At 34.3% G+C, this 25,413-nt stretch overlaps 1 long non-coding RNA gene across 1 annotated transcript in view; it reads right to left on the bottom strand.

Moving 5' to 3' along the window:
* Positions 1-23,671, bottom strand: part of LOC118201721 (uncharacterized) — a 183,261-nt gene extending 159,590 nt beyond the window's left edge. The window contains exon 1 of the long non-coding RNA XR_015038905.1: positions 23,341-23,671. This is a non-coding gene — a long non-coding RNA (uncharacterized LOC118201721). The remainder of the gene's footprint in view (positions 1-23,340) is intronic.
* Positions 23,672-25,413: the final 1,742 nt, after the last annotated feature.

Below are 25,413 nucleotides of genomic sequence, written 5' to 3'. Positions count from 1 at the left end.
TTATTTAACGAAATTGTTCCAGTGGTTTCCCAGGCCAAATATCTTGATGTTCTATTTAATGACCGCCTTACTTGGACACATCATGTTAATAATATGCGTGACAGGGCCCGTAAAAATCATAAAATGCTTATACCCAATTATTGGGCAATACTATCCACTGGACCTGAACAAGAAGAGACTTATTTACCTCTCCGTTATCAGACCAGTCATGACTTACGCTTCTCCGGCATGGACAACTATCTCCGATAAGGAACTTCAGAAGCTTCAAGTGGTGCAAAGCAGATATCTTCGCATTATTACAAATGCCACTTCTACGCGCGTAACAGATGTCTTCACGACGATCTTAAGATCGAACCATTGGCGACGTTTCTCAGAAAATTCAATGAAGGCTTCTATCAGGAAGCACAAGAATATAATATAATGAACCACTTTCAACTTTTCAGCTACGAGATTCTTCATGAGGACCGCCATCTTCGCCCTTTTGCGGGTTTCATGCTTAGCGGTAATCAAAATTTTCCTACATAAAGCTCTATTGGGCTTTCGCATCTGTGCTCTGTCCAAAATCTCTGCTCAATATGTGTTTATAGCATTATTTTGACTTCATCACTCATTTAATGAAAAGCAAATAGTTGTAAATATTGTGTATATAGTCTTCCAGTTTATGAGAAAAATTTGTATTTTATGTATATAATCTTGTCTTCAGGATTCACTTAGGCATTTCTGTCCTTGCATCGCTATATGAAGTAACCAAATGAAAATAGCCGGTATACAGCTTGCAGCTGTGCAAGCTAGACGCGGCGGCAACGACAAACGGAACGGAACTACAAAGGCATTCGCTTAAACTCTTTGGCATAGCAGGTATATGCTTCTTATCTCTTGCCAGCGTGTGGACCTAAAAAGCAACTAATAATAGAAATAACAGATCGCTGAATAAGTCTATATTTCTATACGCCTCGTTTGGCTGACTGTGGAATGCAAGACCTGCTATATCATCGTAACATTATACGAAAGAATAAATTAGGAAGTTTTTGTTACAAAGCTTTTCGTATTGTTTTTAATGTATTATAGTTACGTCTGTTTATGTATGGCCCCCAATTTTATAATAAAATGCTATATCTTCATCAGCTTGTCTACCGGGGTAATTCCGTGTAATCCGTCATTCCCGAGTACCCAAGCATCATTTAATCCCATGTTTCGTATAATATGAAATCTTCTATTATCTCAATAAATGTTATTAAGACCATAAAGAAATTAAATTTAATAAACTTCATTTAGTGAGCTAATACGCAATCCTAAGAGGAAATACTATGCTGGAACTACAATGTATATAAATTTACAACATAGCTGCTACATGTCTTTTAAACCGGTACTTTTTCATTGTAACTATATCACGAATTTTCGGCTTCATCTTGGAGCATTTTGGTTTAGCTCTTTCTTTTCCCACAACTTTGTTTCGATACTAGAAAAAGCGGAAGGATCGGGAATGGAAACAAGGAGCATTCGCTGACTTTTAGACAAAATCTTTCAATAACCCATTGGAGGTGTATGCCCCAGTCACACATAGTGAGTGGATTTTGGGCTCAAGGAGAAATATTTTTTCGAATATGTTTTCATCCAATTTCATAATTTTTTAGAGTTAGGACGAGGTAACAAGAAATTGGCACATACCTCTGTTACGTAATTAGTAGTTCAATCAACCGCTGTGTTGTGATTCACTTGAATCAAACTTTGGATCGCAAAACTCAATAAACGTTAACTTCTGATACCGTAAGTAAATGAGTGCGTGGTCTAACAAACCAAGTTTGTATTCGAGGCATGAGCGAAGTCTGCACAATCATTTTAACTAAGAGTCACATTTTAATTTCAGGAGGTGGTTATTCGAACACAGTCTTTCTTTGAAAAATAAATCTCTTTCTTAAAAATAGGATGGCTGCTTTTTCGTAGGATGATTCTTCGCAGATCTTAAGTCCTAAAATTCATAAACTGATTTCATGAAAAATAGTCACTCGACCAATGGTTATAACAATTACCTCCAAGAAAGAAGCCAGACAAAACTGTCGACACCTGGTTCCGCGGAAATACACTTAACTAAAAATAAGCGCCATATAGCATGGCTTTTGGTATGTAAAATTACCATTAAAATATCCATAGGTATTTCAGCTTTTGTTGCTGCATATCACTTGCTATATCAGGAGTGTACGCAACTGAAAGCTGTCGCCAGTCTCTAATATTTTTGTGCTATTATTAATCCCCCCCACACTTTTTTAATATTCTGTAGTTGTAGTTTCCATAGAAAATTTTAATAATTACTTTTTATTATTGTGTTGTAATAACTATTGCTTTGTTCAGTTTTTATTATTGATCACTGGCGAATTTTCGAAAACTAATTAATTTATTTTCAATTTACTAACAGTCAATTTCAATTATTTTATTTTATTGTTTTTTGTATTTTACCTATGTATATATAAGAAATGATGGAAATGCATGTACATAAATGCAGAAAAAGTACCAAATATGTTTTGATTATATGATCATAATAATACCTGCGCTGTAAGTTGCTGCAAAACATAATAATATCTTCTTAAGCGCTCTAAAAGCTGCTGCGAAGAAAGGACTGAATACAAAAAGTAAAAAAATAATATAATTGATAAATTTACTAATACAGGAGTCGTCATATTAATTCATAAAACTTCCTCAACGTAATTATTTTTATTACTTTTTTAATACAAAATAACTTTTCTCATAATGCATAATTTAGACATGATGGTAGTTTGTAGTGTGAAGGTAATATTGCTCACTCTCCTTTTTCTTGCTGAAATTCTTTTGAAAAGATTTATTATTACAAGCTTTAATTTCTGTTCATTAATTCTATGCCTTTTTTATCTTTTCTTTAAATAATTTAATAACGGAATATTCTTTCGTACAGATTCAAAAATATTCGTGATAATTTTCCTATTTCTACAAGATAGTGCCTACCAGCGGCCGAGCGGTAAAGTCGCTGAACACTGGTAGTTCGGTCCGTGGTTCGAATCCCGCGAACGGGCTGGCTGCATGGGCGTTTTCGTGGTTTTCCCCATGTGTAACGTGTATACGAGCCAGTTTCCCTTAGAAAGCCCTCCCCTTAGGCAGATAGCCCTCGTGTGCTTTGCTATAATTAAATACACCACACCATTCTACAAGATAATTTTAAGTTGTGTAGAAAGTGGTTTCATGACTCTTAATTCCTTCTAATTGTTAAAAATTTTGAATTTTCTAATTCTAGATATCAAAAACATATGATCTTAATATTCCTTATTAATCCTAAAACTGATTTTCTGAAAAGCAGTTTAATCTTCATTAAAAAAACACTACTCAAATGCAAAGGGCTAGTATTCTGAGAATTAATGCGATTATGAATAAATTTTTACAGCCAGTACGTATTATAATAGTTGAGGGTCTTGTTATTTCCTCGGAAAAAACTGTCTTATTTTTCTGAGAATAAAAGCTGTTCGTTCATCAAGTATGCCGTCAACTGAAAAGGCAAGATTACATCAGGAATCGGACACAGATTCTTCCGTTTTAAAAGAAGTGCTGTGGTTTTAAATCAGCAAAAAACAGCTTATCAACCTATTTTCACTCCTACTTACTGTAAAAAGGCCCACCAGCGGCCGAGCGGTAAAGTCGCTGAACACTGGTAGTTCGGTCCGAGGTTCGAATCCCGAGAACGGGCTGGCTGCATGGGCGTTTTCGTAGTTTTCCCCATGTGTAACGTGTATACGACCCAGTTTCCCTTAGAAAGTCCTCCACGAAGGCATCCCTCCTTTTAGGCAGATAGCCCTAGTGTGCTTTGCCATAATTAAATACACCGAATTACTGTAAAAAGCTATACACTTCTACTACCCGTCATCGTTTTTAATACCTTCTTAATAAATCGAGTGAGGTATCTTTCAAAAAAGAGCTACTCAGGTAACACTTTTTCAAAATTTTAGAAACAAACTAGAAATGATGTGTTTGCAAATTAAATTTCAGTTTCAGAAGTTCTATTCAATTTCTATCTTTAACTACCTACACCTATTTCTATCTCTATCTTTAAACTACTTGTTATTAGTCACGGATATGAGAAAATTGGTCATTGTTCTATGATAACGCTAGAGTGTTAAGTATAGACTTACAATTCAGAAATACTTTATTTTTAAGCTCAGAAGTTTTCTTTTTTATATTTCATTATATACAAAGAGAAGATTAAAAGGAACAATTCTGAAACACGCATTTTGAAGTTCCTATTCTACGGGACATCAAGGGTTAGTGAAACACCAGTTGCATATCAAAGAGGATTGTCCAGACCAGCATCGTGATACACTATGTACAAGCAAAATATGTTCAAACACAAATAATAATAACACTTTTGTGGCTAAGGAGCATCAAGGTTATTCCTTAATAAGTACTTTCATCTGCCTCTTTGACCGACTCCAGATGCCCATTCCGAGCACAAGCTATTGACACTGTGAAGTTAAGGGCATGAAATTAACTCTCGTGACCATAGACGATATTGAGCAATAGAAAGAGGTAGAAAATACTTTTAGAGAACAAAGCTATAGTGCAGGAAAGTTATGCGGTAGTCCTTTGGAAATAAAAATACACCCCGAGGTTATATTTTTGTGTTAACCTTTGGCACGAAAAGGACTAGATACTTATTCGTTTCCCCAGCCCTATCCGAAAAGAAGTTTAGGAAGTACAGATAAATAATGTAACCAAAATATATTACAGTATACTAACTCAACAATACTGTTTAATTCTAAGTAATAAAGCTGATATCATGCATTTTTGACTGTATATTATAACAGTACAGGAGCCGCAAGGAAACGAATGGTGTACACCTAAAAATTACATTTCTTTACTTCTGAGTCTCGCAATAAATCAAATCAATTAGTTAAAAACGGAAAAGCTAAATGAATAACTAAAGCAACTAATAATAAGCAGCTGTTGTTACATGTTAATGCTTTAACTTCAACACTTCTAATAACGTTTTGAGAGGCAAATGCAGTAGCAACGGCTGCCAAACGGATTCGTTTCTTGGAGCTGAAAATTTAATAATTTCCATTTTTTACTCCTAGTAATTATGCAGAAAATAAGCATGGCTCTTTTCGGCACTGGCCATCGGGATGCTAATGCTTAACCTAAGAAACTGTCAATTTATGCTATTGTCTGATGCGCGTTTTTACTAATAATACTTTGTTTATTATTTAATTATACATAGTGTCCCAAAAGGTCGTTTACATGCTAATCTATCAGACCATGAAAAACAATTTTGCAAAGGAAGTTGTGTACGAAAAGACTTGCTGTCGCTAGATGGGGATGTTCGCAGGCTTTTCTGGAGAGCGAAAAGAGTGATCACTTCAGGCAAGTACGTTGCAGAAGGATGCACAGTAACGAGGAACTTCCCGATATGCATTACGTTTAATGAGGCCGTGGAGGGAAATGGACAAGTCGCGAGGTGCAAGTACAAAGAGCGCTTCTCAAACAAACGTCTGCCATGTCATCCATTGTTTGGATAATTACGCCGCAGATTAAGTGAGGCTGAAGCTTTTTAGAGTAAGAAGCCATAATGGTCGGCAGTGTACTATGTACATATCTGCCATAGAGGAAGCTGTGCTACGGGAAACTGAGAGGAACCCGGGAACAAGAATCAGTACAATTAAACACGACTTCTCTCAATTTCTCGTAGCACAGCTTCCTCTATGGCAGATATGAGTGTAGTACGTTGCCGACTGATGTGGCTGCTTATTCAGACAGCTCCAGCCTCCCTTAACCTTCAGTGCAATTGTTCAAACAATAATGGATTATTTGGCAGACGTCTCTTTGCGAAGTACTTTCTGTATATGCATGCCGTGTCGTGTCAATTTCCCCCCACGGCCTCATAAACGTTATGCATATCGCCCACTTCTTCACTACAAAACCGATGCAGCCTTCAACCTTGTCCTGCAATAAATGATCCCGCATTCCTCTCTCCAGCATGCCTGCGAAATTCGCCACATAGGGACGGCTGGTCACGGTTTCAGACGCAACTTTTTATGTAAAGTTTAGAAATAGCCTTTTGGGACCCCTATGTCCAACAGAACTGGTAACGTTGCGCATCGCGCTATAAACCAATAACGGTTCAATATGGTAAAGCATGCGAAGGTTCTCTGCCTAACAGAAGAGATGAAAACCACAAAAAATAGCCTCTTTGCACCTCTGCCATTCGAACCTGAGACTCTAACGATTCTGCCAGGATTTAAACTACAAATATTTAGCGTTTTTAGTGATATCAGCAGTATTGTGTTATACATCTCAAGCTCACAAGCATCCTTTAATATAAAGTCATCAGTTATGCTCAAAAGAGGCTCATAAAAGAAGTTGTAGAGACATTAGGATTTTTGAAAGCAAGAGAGATGAAAAATTAGCAAAGGCTTTGCCGGGAATCGAACCGTGGACCTCTGGAATATGCACCCAGCGTGCAGACCACCACACCACGAAGGCAGGCTAAGAAGGCGGGAGAAATACCTTATATACTCCCTCCTTTTACATGGCGACTGGGGTTTTTAGGGGACCCAATCGCCAAATCCTGGTTGTCGAAAATCATCATCTTCCACCCTTTTAGGTCGGACGCCACTGTAGAGATATTAGGTTAATTGGAAAAGCCGGAGAGATGAAAAATGAGCAAACGTCTTCTCCCGGAATCGAACCGCGGACCTCTGGAATACCCGCCCAGCGTGCAGACCACCTCACCAAGAAGGCGGGTGAAATACCTTATAAAGTATAGAACTGTGTATCATGTTTTTAAGAAAACGTTTTTAAGATTATTAAAATATGCATTTAAATTGTCAGTTTTGGTCAAAACGTCGCTTTTGTGTTTAGTATAAAATATTTATTTATATTTTCATTCAATGTATAGACTGGTTTTAATTTAGTAATTTTTTTGTCCTTGATATAGTTGTTTTTTTTATATAAAAGTGTCATTTAGAACTTAGATTACATTTCTTTTAAATATGACTTGCTAACTTATTTCTCAAACAGGAAGAAGTGTTCTGTAAATCGGAATATCATGCTTATTTAGATTACTCTATTTTAATTTTTGTTCTCAAATTTAATTCTGTAGCTAACTACTAAATAGCTATATATATATAAATTTCTCTTCTAAAATATTTGAATTAAAAAGAGCAGCTCATTTTTTACCGATTAAAAAAGTCTGGCGATTATATATATTTGTCCTAAACCTTGTACTACGCATTAATAGTGCTACCTTCTAATTATCTTTTCTAAAAAAATAAACATTAACGAAAGCAAATGAAACATGAGTTTTACTAAACATCCGTAAGATTTGAAGGTAGTAAAAAGCGTCTATCATGTCTTCAGAGATTGTTGATCTTAATTCTGTTGTTGTTGTTGCTGTTGCCCACTTGTCTGTCCTATAGTCAGCCCAAGCCCACGAAATTCCTCGTGGCAAGGAGCGCAAGTTTATGCCTGTCGTTGGCAACAGCCTTGAGCACCTTGCAGGTGACAGTGAGATTTAGCTCAGTTCTGACCCCAATTTTGATGGACAGCAAGCACCCCGAGAGAGGACAGATCCGAGGGTCTACCACTCTTCTTCCCTTACCAATAGCCTCTATAGAGGACTTTCGGCTCGCTGCATATTTAGAGTGCCCCCCTGCTGCACGGGCACTGTACATTTACAAACATCCATGCCTTCTCCGGGATTCGAAACCGGCCCCTTCGGCACGGCAGTCAGCGACGCTAACTACTACACTGGTTGGGCGGCTTCATTCTCTTAAAATTGATAATTACGTGTACACAAGGCTATAACAACTGAATTTTGACTTGAAAAAAATCCTTAATTATTTTTTTACATCAATGTATTATGCCATTAGACTATACTCATGTCAATAGAATTATATGACAAAAAATATAAAGACGTTATATTTCTTTCCTTAAAATGTACGAAATGAGTAGGATATGACGCTGTTTGTACTTTGTTAGTGCATTTGAAAATTTCTCACAGCTTTTGAAGGAGTTGCAAATCAGTCTTGGAATTTTTACACGGAACATTTAAGCAAAAATCAAATTTGCGTTTCTAAACTTCTTTTACTGTTTGTGAAAAATGTGCGTAATATACTTTTTTTTTCAATGGCGGGCACTTGCTTATAACGGCATTGGCCACTACTAAGGCCAGAAGCGGTGGCCATTTTATTGTGGACGCATATAAAAGGAGGCCACCGCTACCTTTCTATGAAAGGATAGACAATTTTACATCCATGCTTTCTCCGGGATTCAAACCGGGGCCCTTCGGTATCGCAGTCAGGCTTCCCTAACCACTATATCGTCTGGGATGCAATTTTAAAATAATTCAGCGAAAAAAGATCCATAATGTAAAATGAAGGGAATATGGATTTTTTAAAACGGGAGTATCTTAATCATTCACTAATTTATAAACATTAAAAACTGCTGGAACCTGAAACATCATAATTTAAAAATGCGAAATTTAAATACTTTGAACTTGTGAAGATCTATTTGTAGCATATAATGAAGAAAACAGACTAATATTTTAATATACATATGAAAAGATCATACTCATGATTAGGTATTAATAAAATTCTGATTTATATTGGTTTAGTTCAGGTACTCTCTCCGTTTTGCTATGATTATTAAAATTGTCCAGTCCTCAAAGAAATTTATTGTAATCAAATTAACAAATATTAATTGTCTGCTTTATCTTTGAACTACAGTATTTTCTGCTGTATTTCCTCTCTATTTTTTATCTTAGAAAAGTCCAGATTTTTATGTTTATTTAAGTCTTATATCCTGTTTAATTATAAAATACTAATTGGAATATAAAATTTTAATGACTGAAAAAACGATGGCATCCGAAGTTGAGTGGCTGTCTGAACACAAGTAAAGATGTTTATTAATACTGAAGTATTTATTAACATTAATACGCTAAATCAGCGGCTCCCAATGTAACATTTGCACACCAAAGCAGCGGGGCTGTACGGGTTTTTCAGGGGCTCATCGGCAGCTCCAGGAACTAGAATAAATTGATGAAATTAAAGATTAAGAAATAAAATGTGGAATCAAAATTTTAAAAATCTAAAAATTGCCAAGTTCAATTCTGCGTCTCCTCTAGCACAAAATGCATCGCTAGACTGTTGTATTTGAATAGGCCCTTCAAAGTTATTTTCTCTTCCCAAACCAAGCCGTAGTAACGACTAAAGGGAAAGAAAGATTAAATCCTCTAATTTGCTAAAAATCCCTTAATTCTCCCTATGAGGTGAGAACGACACACGTTACAATCATGAATGAGGGGAGTGTCGTTACGACCTCGGAAAATTCTTTGCTCAGCGTGCCTATTTTAAACTAACAGATTCATGTTCTTTATAATATGAAGCACTCTGGAAACCAATGCAATAGATATCATAACACACTACCCTTCCTCCCGCTACAAATGATAGAAATGGCTATTTGCGCAACAGTTTTCTGTTGAGCGAGAATTCCTAATTGAAGCTTCTCGCCCCCCCCCCATTCCGTGGGACTGTAAAGTAGTTTCTTTCTTTTTACTGTGTGCCTTTGCGGCGTAACTGAGAGCACTTACTCTAGATTATTTGACCTCATGCAGATATTAGTAAGCACTGCAGTTTGAGATTTGGCATGCGTAGAAAGATAAAAATATTTGATCGTACTTGCATAGTTTGACATATCCTTGGAACACGTTGTGATTCAGTATAGTGCATATTTTAGAGTTTATTATGATTAAGATATACAAAATTATATGAGCGTTTGAAGCACTCATTCTGAGATATATTTTTTTCTATTAATTTTTATTCATGCATCTTAGTCTCAGTATTTCACATGTGTTTAGGCTCTGCACTTTTCAGGTTTAATTTAAACGATGAAACAGACAAAAAAAAAACATTCTCATAATTTGCAAATGTTTAGTTTTCAACTAAAATTACAAAATGACACTGGGCTGTAAACCTATATCTAACAACTAATGTGTCTTAATAATATATCGCCAATTAAAGTTATTAATTCCCAGTTCGTGATTCGAGTGTGTAAAAGAATGTTGCGCTACCTGCGTTATATGAAAAGACATTTGGATTAGTTTAAACCAATAAATAAATGTTAATATCACTTAGTCCTGAATGGGATCATATATTCGCTCGTAAGATGAACTCATGAACTTCCTAAATTTACGCACTAAGCGCTTCAGAGGTTTTACAGCTTGAGTTTCAAGTAAGGATGGCAGTATGCAAATTCGCTTGACGCATTAAGTGAAATGTTCTCAAACTTCCGGTTTGAGCGAATTACTTTGGCAATCGACTATGAATTCTGCTAAATTCGAAATCGACCAATCAGGTGCCCTCTCAAGACCACATGACTTCTCCTCTGACCGCCTCCACGCCAAAGCATCGCTTGACGAAAATTATCTACAAAGTCTTGACTTTACTAAAATCAAGAACTTTCATAACTGTTTTTCGCCTCGTGCGATGATGTACAAGTGTACATCTTTAATTTTTTTAAAAGAAGCAAATGTCTAAATGATATTAATTTTCAGTAGACTGGTAATAACTCTTAGTAGTTGAGGCCAGAAGTAAAGATACGATCCTAAATTCTAGAATTACTTTGTCAAAGAACGATACGATGTAACTTAAAACTTAACTGTTAACAGAACTTAAAATAATTATCAAAAATGAAGATACGCTGTGTGTGATTAATCATAATGAAATAGAAGTTGAGACGAAAATATTCTGCACTCAAAGTATTTTTTCACTTTGATGTCACTGAAATCTTAGAGTAAACCTGTTGCTGTACTTGTTCCTTCTCATTTTACTTCTTTACGTGAGATAAAATTGTGGAAATTAATTATAAAATCTTTATTCTGGCTCAGTGTTTTTCGCTTTAAGATCTAAAACAGGTACAGATAAAATTTAGAAATCCTATATAAAACTACAACTCTCAATAAGAAGGTTTAGGAATTGAGAAAGGCTATTATTAACAGCTTACGGAGAAAGCACACATCGAATTCGTCGATTTCTGCTAACTAAGCATAATTGCAGAAATCCTCAACTGAATATAGAAATGTTAGTAAAGACAGAGCCCGCAACATCTAATAAATAAGCAAACAAATCCATACTAAAAAAATGCCTAAATTATTTAATTTCCCTCTTTCGTTGAAAGCACCGACTGCTCTAGTGGTAGGAATGCTGTTGTTGAAAAGACTTTATTTAGAATCCTGCTGCTGTCAGCATTCTTCATTTGATCGGTATTATTATTTAATTAACATTATTTATTTTTGAAAGGAAAATTTTTCTTTGAAAATATTTGTAAGGTAATAATGCAAAACTGATACACTAAATAAATAATTTTAATGAAAAACAAATTTTCATGAATTTTAGTCGAACCTAATGTACTTTTGTACAAATTTATATGTAACTGATGGAATGGTATTTGTAATAAAAGCATTCAAAACATGCAACATTCCTGTATCAGATCTATTTAATGAGTAATGGCTTATAGTAGTCAAAAGTTTTTAATAGAAACCAAAATTTTAAGGAATATACACACTTCATTATTATTCATAGAAAATTTTTAGCTTTCTCTAATCTTTGCGCAAATCGCGCCAATTTCCACGTGGCTCAAAATCGGAGCACTCATTTGATATCAAATGAATCAAAGAAGGAATTTTGTTTGCAGGGTCAAATAACTCAACGCTGTATAGACAGATTTTTCCTCCTCCAAATTGCTAAAAGCTTTCGAACAGCTTCTATAACTCTACTTTGCATTCTTCCTGACATCTCACCCTTTCACTTAAAAGTCTGCGAAGAATCACGCTCAGTATGTCTTATCCTACTACGTAGTGATATTCCTATTAGATCAGAAATTCTCCCTGTGGATCAATTTAAAGAAAACAGTGCTGCTTGCGCTTATGAACCAACAATGCTATCAACATCATTAAAACATTGTGCAACAGATTTTCTGACATCCTAATTCAAAACGATCAATTCTCTGTTGATCTGTTATGGGTAAAAGAACTTGCAGGATAAAAGGAGAATCAAAAAGATAAGATTTTGGCGAAACAATCGTAAAACAATCAAATTACCTCATTATCTCGTGAATAAGGTAACAAATTTTCAAAATCATTCTTCCAGAAAATAAACAAAAAAATCAATGGAAATGCAACAAGAATGAGATTTTTTAGAGGTTAGAATAAGTTTATATAATCTCCTAATCTCCATAACAAAGTCTCATTTAAAACAAATTCAACCAATGGTTTCGTGAACCACTTCATTGCAACAGACGGTGCCTTCTCTATGTTTTATTTTGGAGGGAAAAAAAACAGATCTATGCCTTTGTTAGAAAAGCAGTACTTATTAGTACTATGTTCCCCATCGCCCTCTTTTAGAGGATATAAAATTTGAGGCTCCCAGGCCAGTACCTCCTCGGTTCAAAAACGTGTTACTCAAACGTCCCACAAAAGAGAAACCAAATCATTTCCATAACGAAAAGTCTAATCATATAAGCCTTGTCAGCATTGGATGGAGAGAATCCTAAATTATCCCTTTGTCTTTAATACTACTTTGTTGGTTATTCTGGCATTCAGTGGAAGATGCCCCCTTCGTCTTCTTCTCCTCCACTCTCTCTTATACCTGAAAACTTTGACTATGATAGAAGTCTCCTGTTTTAAAGAAAATATATAGACTCTAGTATAGTAGTGCGGTAAACTTAGAAGCAATTGGTGAATCACTGGTGTCCCGCCGATTTCTTTCTGCCCTTTCGAGTTTGTTCAGTTAAACACTGTAAAGCATGTGAAGCCTTTCAGCCGATTTCGTAATTTTGATCTATCAAAAAAAAAAAAAAAAAAAAAGGCAGTGTTCTTTTAACCCTCCGCGTACGGCGCCCGCGATTTCCATGGAATACGAAATCCGTCTCGTAATACGGATAGCGTGAAAATAGAGTGCGTAAGTTTATTTCTCTTATTTTCAATACGGATCCCGCTTTTTCTCCGTGTAGGCGAAGAATATTGTAATATTTATATTTTACGTTTCGTTTTGCACCTAGATGGCACTACAGGTTTATAGCATTGTAAGGAAGTACTATTGTTTCCATTTTTATATTTTTAGTTCATGTACGCTAAAATCGCATGAGCCGTATTGTATGTTTTTAAAATTAAAAAAAAAAAAAAAAGAAATAAACTGCTAAAATTTCTGCATTACTCTAATTTTGTTTATAAAGATGTGAATGGTAATATATGAAGATAGAGAATATAAAAAAAAAAATAAATAAACCGCGTCGTATTTCAGAACCAGAATGGGTTTAAGTCGCGCCATACGCGGAGGCTTAAGTCAAGAAACATCATAGCGGTACTTTTCAAAAAATTTAACAGTCACGATACGTTAAGCTAAGCAAATTTTAATGCGTGTGAAGAGTGTGCTATGATTGTGTAGGGATTTATATTTATTTTAAATAGCAAATTTAATTTAAATTTATGTTCTTTCCTATAAGCCTTCATCTCCCTAATTGTCAATGGCAGAATATTTAAATTTGGTAGCGCGCGAGAAGTAATGCAAATTCTACCTTTCGGAGGAAAGGTTTAACTACTGAGTTCTAGATTGGAAATGAGAGAGTGTGGGCAATCACCGTTACCGCTGTAGCGTGAGCTTCTATTTCTGCAGTTATTGCTGGTTTACATGGCATACCAGCTATTACTTTGCTGCCACTAGATTTCGAGGCGAGTTTAAAAAACAGGAATTTCTGCGCCCTTTAGCTTAATTTCTGCTACTTGTTAATATCTTCGAATTTTTATTTTAGTTCTTGTTATTTGAGTTACCGTCCGAGTGAGGCATGTGTTAGCGTCAAGTCGACGCATTGTGAATTTTAAAGAGTTTAATAAAGGGTACTTTTAACCCTTCTCCTGTGCAGTTTCTACACTCACTTCAGTTGTCACTTTAGAAGACAGACAAGTGGTTCTTACAACTCTATAAAATTTTAAGTAAAATTATTCGACTTCCCTTACGGTACATCACAAGTACTGCAACGCACGGAAAAACATTATATATTGTTACATAAATACAAGGTAAAAACATAAAACATTTTTATTCATAAATTCCAAGTAATTTTTAAGTTATTCTATAATATTTAGACATCCTCTTCAAGATATGCAAAATTAAAACAATTCATTATGTAAACAAGGAATAAAATTGTCATAACAACACATTAATATCAAAACCTTGATTCAAAATGTCGTCATCTTATTTTAAGTAAATTTAGTTAGAAACAAATAAAACGCAAAAACTAATTATTTAGTTTCAGGCAGACACCCAAATTTAATTAAAAGGAAATTATTATTTTCAAATCCTTATGCGAATTTTATTGTCTCAAATGCAGAAGCATATTATTATCGTTTCAAGGTGAAAAATCACACAAAGCCATGCTTTCCATTATCGCTTTTTATCTCGCTCAATATTTCTTTGCCCAGTATATCTCTCGAAGCTCTTTCGGTTATTTTACAATTGCGTTCTTTATTTAAAAGCAAAATTCAGCTTTGTTTTTCTTTATATAAATTTCAAATGAAGACTAATTTTCGCATCGTGTGACAGAATTAGGATTTAAAACAGTAAAGAAAATCTTGAATATAAAAATGAGAAATTTACCGAATGCTACTTTACATACATTTATAATTTATACACATTTATAACTTATTTTATACACATACTTTTTTCCTACACAGATTTAAACTGCCAGCCAATTTAGAGAATTTAATATACGTATAGTGTCGTTCGGAAAATATTAATCAAAGTGGTAATTGACTGCTCATTTTATAAAATGAATTCATCAGTCACTAAATTAAGACACTAGTTAAAGTCATTAAATTCGCATCAATTTGTAAGCATTCAAACCAGGAACTTTGTTTTAAGAAATATCTGCAATTAAATTTTAATACAGTTATGAATTTAAATTCGTCTTACGAAAAGGATATTTAATGCAATTAAAGTGTATGAAATAATATTTGTTTTGGCACTGCCACAAAATGAAATTCAAGGTGTATCAATAAATGTTTTGCATTCTAGACTCGATGGAAAAGTAAATCTACAATTAAATGAGAAGCACTGATAGCATTCCCATATTAGGAATTAAATGTTAATCATATAGAAAAGCATAAAGTGCTTAGATATATACTTCCGTGAATCTCTGATCCTTTTATTAGAATTTAAGTGTAGACATTCAGCTTTAGTTTTCAATGGGCTGTCTTCAAGAAAATTTCTCTCTTTCTCGCTACGATTTCATAGTCTGCAAGACTACAACTGCGAGCGAATACATCACTGTAAATAACTCTACCACATAGGAAGAGCTAAAATAAGGAAATTGTGAGGAAGACCTTGTCAACGCCGCGAAAGGCCTTTAGGCTGTCGTATTTATTTAAACTTTACCTCCTCCTTATTAGTCAACCGAGGTTTTGTTATTACAGCAGAGTGCAAAATGAGACCAACCAGAGCGATAAGTATTAACCTTTGTGTCCCTCCTGGCGACCCGACCCCAATAAACCATACAGCGAGTCCATTTTTCTTGGTTAACCTTTTAAAATCGCGTTTTGTCAAATCAGCAGTTTCTTCATGGTTCAGTTTTTTTTTTTTTTTTTTTTTTTTTTTTTTTTTTAAACTACATCCCACTGTGAGATAATAAACAGCACACGAAAACGGAAATAATGTGTATGCGACTCTTAGGAAAGAATTTTTGCTTAAGTAAAACATAAAATTATATTTTAAAAAGAATTAATGGCATTGTTTTCATATAGAACAAGTGCTACAGAATTAATGAGACAGAACATGTGAATACACTTTCAAACTTCTTAGAAAGTAATGTCTGAGAACCCCGTAACAAGCACTGCTTTCCAAAAGTTAAAAAATAAATAGTTTCTGCACCCTAATTTTTAAGGAAAAACAATACAGGACCATAATCAAGTAAAGATAATTAATTTATTGCATTTTGCATTGCCTATATATTTTGTAAAGGCAAATCAAATTTATTAAGCCTAATAACTTAAATTAAATTACTTAAAATGTACATTAATCAATAATATATATAATTAATCACTTAATATTACAGAAAAACAGTTAAACCAATGATTCATACCAATGATTCAATGAAAAATACCAATGATTCAGAGTACGACAATGTGCGATAGGAACGGATAGATCAGGTTAACTTATTTGAATGTGGAAAAGCTACTAGATCTATCTGCTAAGAGAAGAAATGGCTTCGTGGAGCATTTCTAAGGGAAACTGGCTCGTTATCATATTACACAATTGAAAAAGCTATAAAAAGTAACCATGCAGCCAGCCGCCTGGATCGAGCCCAAGATAAGTGTAACTACTAGTATTCATCCTTCTTAACCACTCATGGTGAGGTCAGATAAGAACTAAAAAGACCTTATTCCTGCAATAGTCTTAAATGACTACGTAACTTCTGTAACAACAAAATAAAGTAGTAACTTAATTGATTTTATTTATGCTAATAAATCAATCGATACAACCATTTAATTTTTTTTTTTAAAGAATAGCATTGTGTATTAGAAATTTCCATTATTTGAAGAATGTAGAAAATGCAGTTTTAATACCTTGTACATGCTGCAAGATGAAATTATTTCTGCACAAGGAATTTCAGCATCTTTACTGATAGATTTTCATTGGTGTCATTGGTGATAAATGGTTACGTAATAACTAAGGGAACATGAGTTACTCAACGCATACTTGAGATTTAACGCTTTGCTTTTCGTTTCACACAAACATCATCCTCGAAACGCTGCGGGAGGTAGATAAGTAATGGACGAGTGTGATACAGAAATGTAATCCGGAAGTGACGAGGAATCCACTTATAAATTCCATCTGAGATCGAGGACGCACCTGAATTTCAGAAGGGTGGATCGAATGATTGATTAATGCATTCACTAACGAATGACATGAGCAACATCTCAAATTGGATTATACTGCGGAGAAATACTGTAAGTCATTGCGAGTCAGATATTGTACAGCAGCTCTAAAGGACTTCGTATAGGATTCTGAGAAGTTTCTAAATAATTAAAGAAGTTACTAATCTGAGAAACGTTTAAAATTCAAGCCAAGAACTAACAAGGCGTTGTTGTTGTTGTCATGTCCGTATTAGATGGAACAATGGTTGCCAGAACCTACTCCAACGATAGGTTGGACTTCTAATTTCCACCCCAATTTTGAGGGAGATCACTCGGGGGAGGGAGGCTACGGAGGTCTCCTACTCCTCTTCCCTTCCACCAAACCACACGAAAAGACTTTCGGCTCGCAGCCTATTTAGAGTACCCCCATTTCGCACGGACACTATACATTTACAAATATCCATGTCTTCTCTGGGATTTGAACCTGGGCCCTTCAGTACCGTAGTAGGTTTCCCTAACCACTATACCGTCTGGGCACACTAACAAGGCATTAACACTTCAAAAAATTCCAAATGAACGATATGCAGAAGAAGAAATAATAGATGTCAGTAAAAACTTGAAACAATGTCGGTCTTACTAACAGTAAAATTTAAATTTGAAAACGAAGAAATAAATTTTATTCTGTTGGACTGGAGTAGACTGAATTATTTAGATTATGGTAGAGCACCCGGTATTCCGCTGTGTTCGGTATGATGGTAGGAGAGCAGGCCGCCATAGTGCCGGACCCGGGTTTGAATCCTGATGAATGCGTGGATGTTTGTAAATACACAGTTTTTTGGAGCATGAGTGCGCTTAAAATGATATCAAGCCGAAAATTCTCTGTAGAGGAACGTGGTAGCTGAAAAGAAATAGAAAACTCCTGCATTCGTCTTCCGGGGTGTTTTCCATCAAAATTGAACAAGAGCTAGGCAAACTTGTATTATCAGCGATGATGTGCCTCATACCTTTGCCAATGACAGACGCAGCCCCTTTCCTCCTGACCCCGATGAATTCTTGGACCCAGTTTACACAATATTCGAAACAACAGGATTATTCACAGCAACAAAAGAACAGAAAATAGATTAAATCACTGAGGAAAAGAATCTCAGCTTGTTTATTCAAAATGCATTTAATTTTTAAATATGTAAGAATTTTTCCAAGTTCCTCCAAAACAATATGAGCACGAGTAGAATTCAATAGACTTATCTTAGGGGAATGTTAGAGGAGCGATATACTAGTTATTAAATCTAATAGCTTTAGCAAAAGGTTTAACATAACTAAGTGTTCTTCTAGGTGTTCAAATGTTTTATTCTTATTGTAAATAGAGTTAACCCACACTGCTCTTTGTATTATCTGGCAGCAAATGTCGATAAAGTTTTTTTTTTTTTTTTTTTTTTTTTTTTTTTTTATTTTATTTTAAATTAAGATTAAGACAAATTTAAAATATTTTTGTAAACGTTTTGCTTAATTGTATTTTACTTTATTGTTTGAAGGCAAAGAAAGACGGGTAAAAATGGTAGGCGTAATCATAACACTCTGGTAAAAATGAAATGGGTTCTAACGAAACTTCAATCAAACACAAATTTCAAGCTTATTTGTCTGTGTTTAATTTTTTTCATGTCTTTCCATTACTGAAAAGAGACATGCATTGTCGAAACGTAGCAACAGATCATGGGAAGGAAACATGTCAAATGTAAAATATTTCTATGACATCCTCAAAAAAAAAAAAAAAAAAAAAAAAAAAAAATCTAAGCGGCGCTGTGAATTTAATTTCTCCTAAACATTAAATTTTTGGTAGACTGGTAGTTGTTTTTAAAATTTATTTCTTCAGTTGGTTTGGTTTCGTTATTTGAATATGAAAAAGCATACGCGGGTTATCTGCCTAAGGAAACTGATACCTTCGTCGAGGACTTTCTGCAAGAAACTGGTTCGTATTCATTAATTTCTTGGGCTTATTTCTATTACAGAAGATAAATGCATTTTAGCAGGTAATCTGAAACTCCAGAACAATTAACATATAATTCATTATAAGAGAAAAAAAATGGTTAATAATATTATACTGTTTCTTTTTCTTTTCCTTTAACTTAATACACGCCCATCCAAAGTACCTGAAGATGCCATATATCAACGCTTGAAAAAAACTGTGTCTTATTTACAGGTTTTGTATGCGCATGCTCCTTGAAGGTAGCGTAAAAACGAATGTTCAGATCATACTTGAGCTTCGAATCTTTGGCATCTTTAATTTCTGGTTTTTATGATATTGCGTCATCCTGTTAACGGTGTGGCTAATGGCCTTAGCTAACCATCATACAAATTGGGGATCGCATTCAGCTTTTTCGAAAATGAAATTAAACGTCAAATAAAAGCTGCATTTTATTAATCATTAGAATTAATATTGGCTATACTTTTATTGCACATACACTCGAAAATGTGACATCTACTGAGCTACAGACACTCTGATTTTTGTTATTTAGCTAGAATTAATTGCGTTTGATTTGTACTGCTGAAAAGAATAAATTAGGATATCAAATAGGAAGAGAAGCACAAGCACATAATGTTAAATTAAGCAAAACAGCAGAATTATTTTGCTCCTGAAGAAGAGGGACCTATCCCTGATCTCCCTCAAATCAATAGAATAAGGTGGCTGTTTTGCCTAATTTTAAAAAAGGATACGTTTCACTTCGTCGACTTCTGTTCTAAAAGTCGCCGTCTTAGTGACTTAACCCTCAAGATTCTTACTTTAACTTCTACAGATTTATAAGAAGTCGGTGACCTCTGTAGTTCTTATGAGTGACACGAAAACAACATTTTAAGGAATAAGTAAATGCAAATGAAAGGTGATGTTGGTAACAAAACTATTAAGAACATACTAAGCTCCTGACACCATGCTCTTTCTCTTGTTTTTGGACTGCATTAAATATAGCTAGCCTTTTTAGCGCACTTAATCACCGTTAATCAATAATAGTTCTACTATTGCGGTGTCTACATGTCAATCTTATTTCATTACATTAATTCAGCTCCTGGGGCTCAATTTTGATTATTCGTTCTAAAAGAGACTTGAAAAGTAAGATTAAATACCTGAAGGCGTTTCGACATATTGAATAGATGTAATGTATTTACTTTTATCCTCGGCAAAAGAAACCTACTTCTAAAGAAGTTGCTAAATATAGATTACAACGAAGTGACTTTGTTGTAGTAGTTTCAGAGGCATGAGCGAAGGTAGATATCATAAGATTAAAGCAATGATAGATATATCTAGAGCCTCAATGGTAACCCCTGTCAATCAAGACTCTAGTTTCAGGTCTCGACGTTTTAGAATGAATTGAAAAGTGCCGCTGATCAGTCGTCCAGCATATAGCAGTAGTTTAAATCCAAAAACATTCCGTTGCATTTAAGAGCATCTTTCCCGACATACCCAATGTGTCAAGTGTGTATAACACATAAACATAAAACGTTTTTTGCGTTCCTAAGGAAGTTCCAAAGATGATCGTCAGGGGAAAGTAAATTTAATTTTATAATACTTTATATTTTGGACATTTTTACTTAACGATAACTTGTTTTAATTAGTTGGAGTCTTAACGAATTGGGAACGAGCTTATTTTTCTTTAAACATTTAATTTCCATCTATAGGAGTAAATTAAGCAGAACATTCACAAAAAAGGAATAATATTTTTATTTCTTTTTGTATTTTTCCCATCATACGTTCTTAATTATATTCGCTCAGTAGATTGTGAGCGCTATACGAATGTTTAGCTTGTTTAAAAGAGTTAAGCTGGGTTAGAATTTGCCACGACATCCACCGAAGGCTATCTGTACTCATAGGATAGTTTAAGAAGGATCTGTTAATTCAAATTGGCTGACATTATATATTGGAAAAAACCCAATATATTCCTTTCATTCACAGAAATCTATAGTTTGGTACAACGATTTAGTATTTAAGTGTCTTGATGATCGATCTCAAACTCAAAAACAATGAATTATTAGTACCATATATGCCCGACAAAAAACATTAGATTATGTTTCCATCTTGAATGAAAACATCATTTCGCCAATTAACATAATTCCCGAAAAATAAAATAGTTTTATCTTTTAGGACAAAAAAAAGATATCTGTACATTCTACTAAATGGATATAAAATTTCATTGATACACTCGGACAAGAAAAGACCAAAGGTGTTTTTTCAATACATTGCAGTACCTTGTGTCTCGAAAATGGACCTAGTTTAAAACATAACAATGGAATGACATCGAATTTTTTCGTTACCCCTTTGAGTGCGAAACGTGAGGCATCATTTGTGTTCTAACTAGAAATCTAACCGCTAATTTTCTAACTGGCTACTCGTTGTGCCACAAATATGCAAGGAAAAAATGCCTTTAATTTCTTACACTCCCCCACACACCATAAGAGAGATTAAAGGGAGAAAGCAAGACCAGATCATATGGTTTCATCACTGAGGCAATAGGCGCAATTCTTTTCCTCTTTCAGATCAACCTCAAATGGAGAAATTCAATCACGCATTTTCTACATACGCCAGAACCGAGACAGAGCCCACTAAGGAATCTGGAAAGCGCAGAACTTGAGCAACCCCTGCTGAATACCAGAATTCCCACAACAGTATCAAAGTATCAAAACTCATATGGTGATTGTCCACCACTCTAAAGATCAGGCGCCACTATAGAGATTAATAGATCTTTCTCGGAGTGGAAAACGCCAAACTAGACGAGTCCAACTTCGAAACTTTAATCTTTCAGCTGACACTGAATGTGCTAACCAGTTTATCATGTGGATACATTAGGAAGGAATGCTTTAATTCCTTATAAACGGGTGAAAATCGACGTTATAGACATCGGCCTTTTTCTCCATCAAGCCGTTCTTTTACATCAATAATCTCTCTGCAACAAATCCAAACATTCTCTTGGAGAACATAAATAGATAAAAAAAAAGGTCAAAATTGCTTTTCTTGCAGGTAGTGTAATTACGTTGAAACTATAAAATGAGAAACAAACTGAGAACATTTTGAGAAATTTGAAAACAAGATTAATGAACAGTAGGAGATGATAACACTACTAAATCAGAAAATAACCGTGAATGAAACTTATTTAGAATGTTACTTATATGTCATCTTCACTTTTAAGTACATAAAATAGATGATTACCCTTAAAGTTTAAATCATAAGCGAGAGGAAAACATGTGTAATATAATTCGGAATTAAGATTTAATTACTACAAAAAATCATGCAGAAATGTGTAAATTTATGAATTAAAAGATGTAAAACAGTCATTTTTTCAATAAAAATTTATCGCTTTCCTTATACTCGTTTTGCAGTTTTCCTCATACTCGACCCTAAAACGACAGTGTCCGTTGATATATTTTCTTACATGAAAATTTTTGCATTAACGAGCAAATAAAATTTTTGAAAATATTTCAGTAAATTCCTTCACTTCATTTTTTCTATAATTCTCTAAAACGAATCCACAAGCGGCTGAGCGACAAAATCCCTGAACGCTGATAACCTGATCCAAGTTTAAATCCCGGTGACCATAGGAGGTTTCGCAGTTTGGCTTTCCCTATGTGAATACCACCTAGTTTCACTTAAAAAAAAATTACATGAAAGTATACTTCATCTTGGACATATAGCCTTCGTAGGATTCAAATAACCTAATCTAACTCTCTGAAATGATACTCAATTTACGTGGCCTTTAAGATTTGGATCTTCGGCATGTAGAAAAGACATCCAATCCAATACTGCACAACTATTTCGATTTATGTAAAGAAAACATTTGACAGTAAGGGATGAACTGAATATTGAATATAAGAATAAGATAATATCTGCTCCTAAATCATAAAACTAAGGGAATATCAACTCCATCTGCAACAGCATATTTTCGCGAGGCTGAATTTTCAGCAGTGATTAAGATAAAAAACAGTTATAGTGAGAAAATCAATTTGAAATAAGAAATGAACGTAGTTAGCTCCAATTTGATCCCATGATTTGGAAAGATAAGCAGAAAGAAAAAGCAGCCAGCCTGTTCAGCGGGATTTGAACACAGATCAAACTCCCAGTATTCAGCAACCTTTTCTCTCGGCCAGTGATGGCCTTTCACAGAAGCAACGATACATTTTTATAAGGTATTTTCTCCTTCCTTTCCACATATCTTCGCGGTGTAAATGGAAGCACACTCGTATTTGAGAGGTACAGTGTTAGAGTAACAGCGAGGACACTGCATATTTTTCACATCTCCCGCTAGAAAAAAAAAAACCCTAATGACTCTACAATTTATAAATATATTTTTTATAATACTCAGAATTCCTAAATGCTGGTAAAGTAACTTTTGTTAGCATTTTAACTAACCGTAATATTTCAAATAAAAATTATTACTTACTTCTTCGTATTATCTTTCAAAATTAATGAACTGTATAAAAAGAATATTCGTAAATTTCCTATGGTCTCAGTTTTCAGACTTTTATATTCACTTTCCCAGAGGATACGTTTATATTATGAATATTTTTAGTCAAAAATGCTAACAACCCGTATAGCTTTGACACTGAAGTTCAATGTGCAAACTTAAAAGTTCATCACTACAAATATCTGTCGACTATTCATGGAAAAAAGAAGAAAACATCATCAGGAGATGAGTAGTCAAGTGTTTGTTCACGATTTCACGGCGTGAGTGCGGACTGTCAAATGCAAATGTCTGACAAGCCTGGAGATGTAGGGTTGAGAGCAACAAGCTAAAAAAATTAATTCTTAAGATGGAATAAAGCAGCAACTTGTCAACAGTCGATTGTGACAGCCTTTTGACAACAGGATAGACAGTGTTCGCCTGATGGCCTTGGCTTTAGGTAACTCTTCCTTCAAATGATTAGCAATTGGTTTTGAACGTGTTTTTCATATAAATGAATACAACAATATGCCTATTTAAATACCTTGTAGCTGTCTTAGGACAAACATCTCGCGCAGATAGCACATCATCAGACTTTTAAGATATTTTTCTTTATAAAACCAAGCAGGAAATACATTTTAAAGTTTTTAACTTGATATAAAGAAACATAACTTAGTAAATCATGTAACTGCTATGAACAAAATAGCATCTGGAGAAGGAATTTCAGAAAATATCGAAAAGCAAACAAAATTTCTGTTAAGAAAACTACTCGGAAATATATAGCGCTTGTCTCATCTTTAACATTTACTACAATTAAAAATGATTATTGTTAAGACTTTTCAAATTATACAGCATTAAAATACTCTTCTTAAAGAATCGTTTAAGGAAAAAGTTGTAAAATTTAAGTACAAGCCGGATTCCCTTAGGAAGACCTCCATGAAGGCATCTCTCAACCTAGCCTAACCTTTCATTCAGAGCGTCGCATATGCAAAAAAAATGAGATCCAGATCTTTATTTGTTATGAAAAGTAATTTTCATCTCCAAAATCCATCAGGTGATAGAAGTTTTATGTGAAATATATAATTAACACTCCAAAGCTTCACCCCAAAATTGATATAAAGTTATTATCAACTTATGAAACTGGCATATATGTCATGTCTAACGACTATTAACTCTTTCGCAAATTAAATAATTTATTCACAGTAAATTTATGAATTACTACTAGGAATTTATTTTTACATATTTGGACTTTAAACCTGTATTATGTGAGCTTTTCTATTTTTTACATTGCACAGCTTCTGAAATATCTAGGAATTTTAAAATTTAAAAATTTGATTGCAATCTCTATTTACCATATTTTGTTTCTTATATTACTCTATTACGTACCAACTTAATGCATTTACTAATTCTTCATATTAATACTGTCTGTAAAATTCTTCAAAGTATTTTTGTAGCATTAATTTAATGTATTGTGCTGTATCTATTCGTTTTTTACCGAAATTTGCAAATGTAGGCGCAGACAGCACTTCACCGATGACCAAATAGCGTTGAGCTTATGTCTTTGTTTCCTAATACCTACACATATGTCAAATAAATATATTTTCGTTAACAATTTCTGAATCACTGATGCTATCTGTACATTTTCTCAACGTGGTATAATTTGTCATATAGGCTTGATTAGACGGCTACGATGCAGCATTTTTTAAACAGGTCGTCAGCTTCCTAAATTGTTTGAACTGTTCTTGCATTTCCTGTCTGAGTAGCTGATAGTATCCCACAATCAATGTTCAAATGGCATCAAAATAATTATTTTTTTGATTTAATTAAAGTACGTCTATTTCGAAACTCACAGTTCACTGCATGTCCGCAGAGTTTCGTTTAGGTGATTAACCTTAACTTAAGGTATTTTAACCATATTGCACTAAAATATCTGCAAAACGGAAAACAAAAGCATTAAAATTTGAAATATTAAAGTTTCTTGAAGGTACTGCTGGCGATCTTCAGTGTTGGCAGAAATGTACAATAAAATATCGATACTAATCAAATCGTAAAGTTACGTTATTTGAATAAGGC

The sequence above is a fragment of the Stegodyphus dumicola genome, chromosome X2 (genome assembly GCF_044657685.1).
Source record: "Stegodyphus dumicola isolate Sdum_Otavi_A_Nest chromosome X2, ASM4465768v1".
Classification (NCBI taxonomy): Eukaryota; Metazoa; Arthropoda; class Arachnida; order Araneae; family Eresidae; genus Stegodyphus; species Stegodyphus dumicola.
Note: the sequence above shows the minus strand (reverse complement) of the source record. Positions and strands in the feature narration are given on the sequence as shown.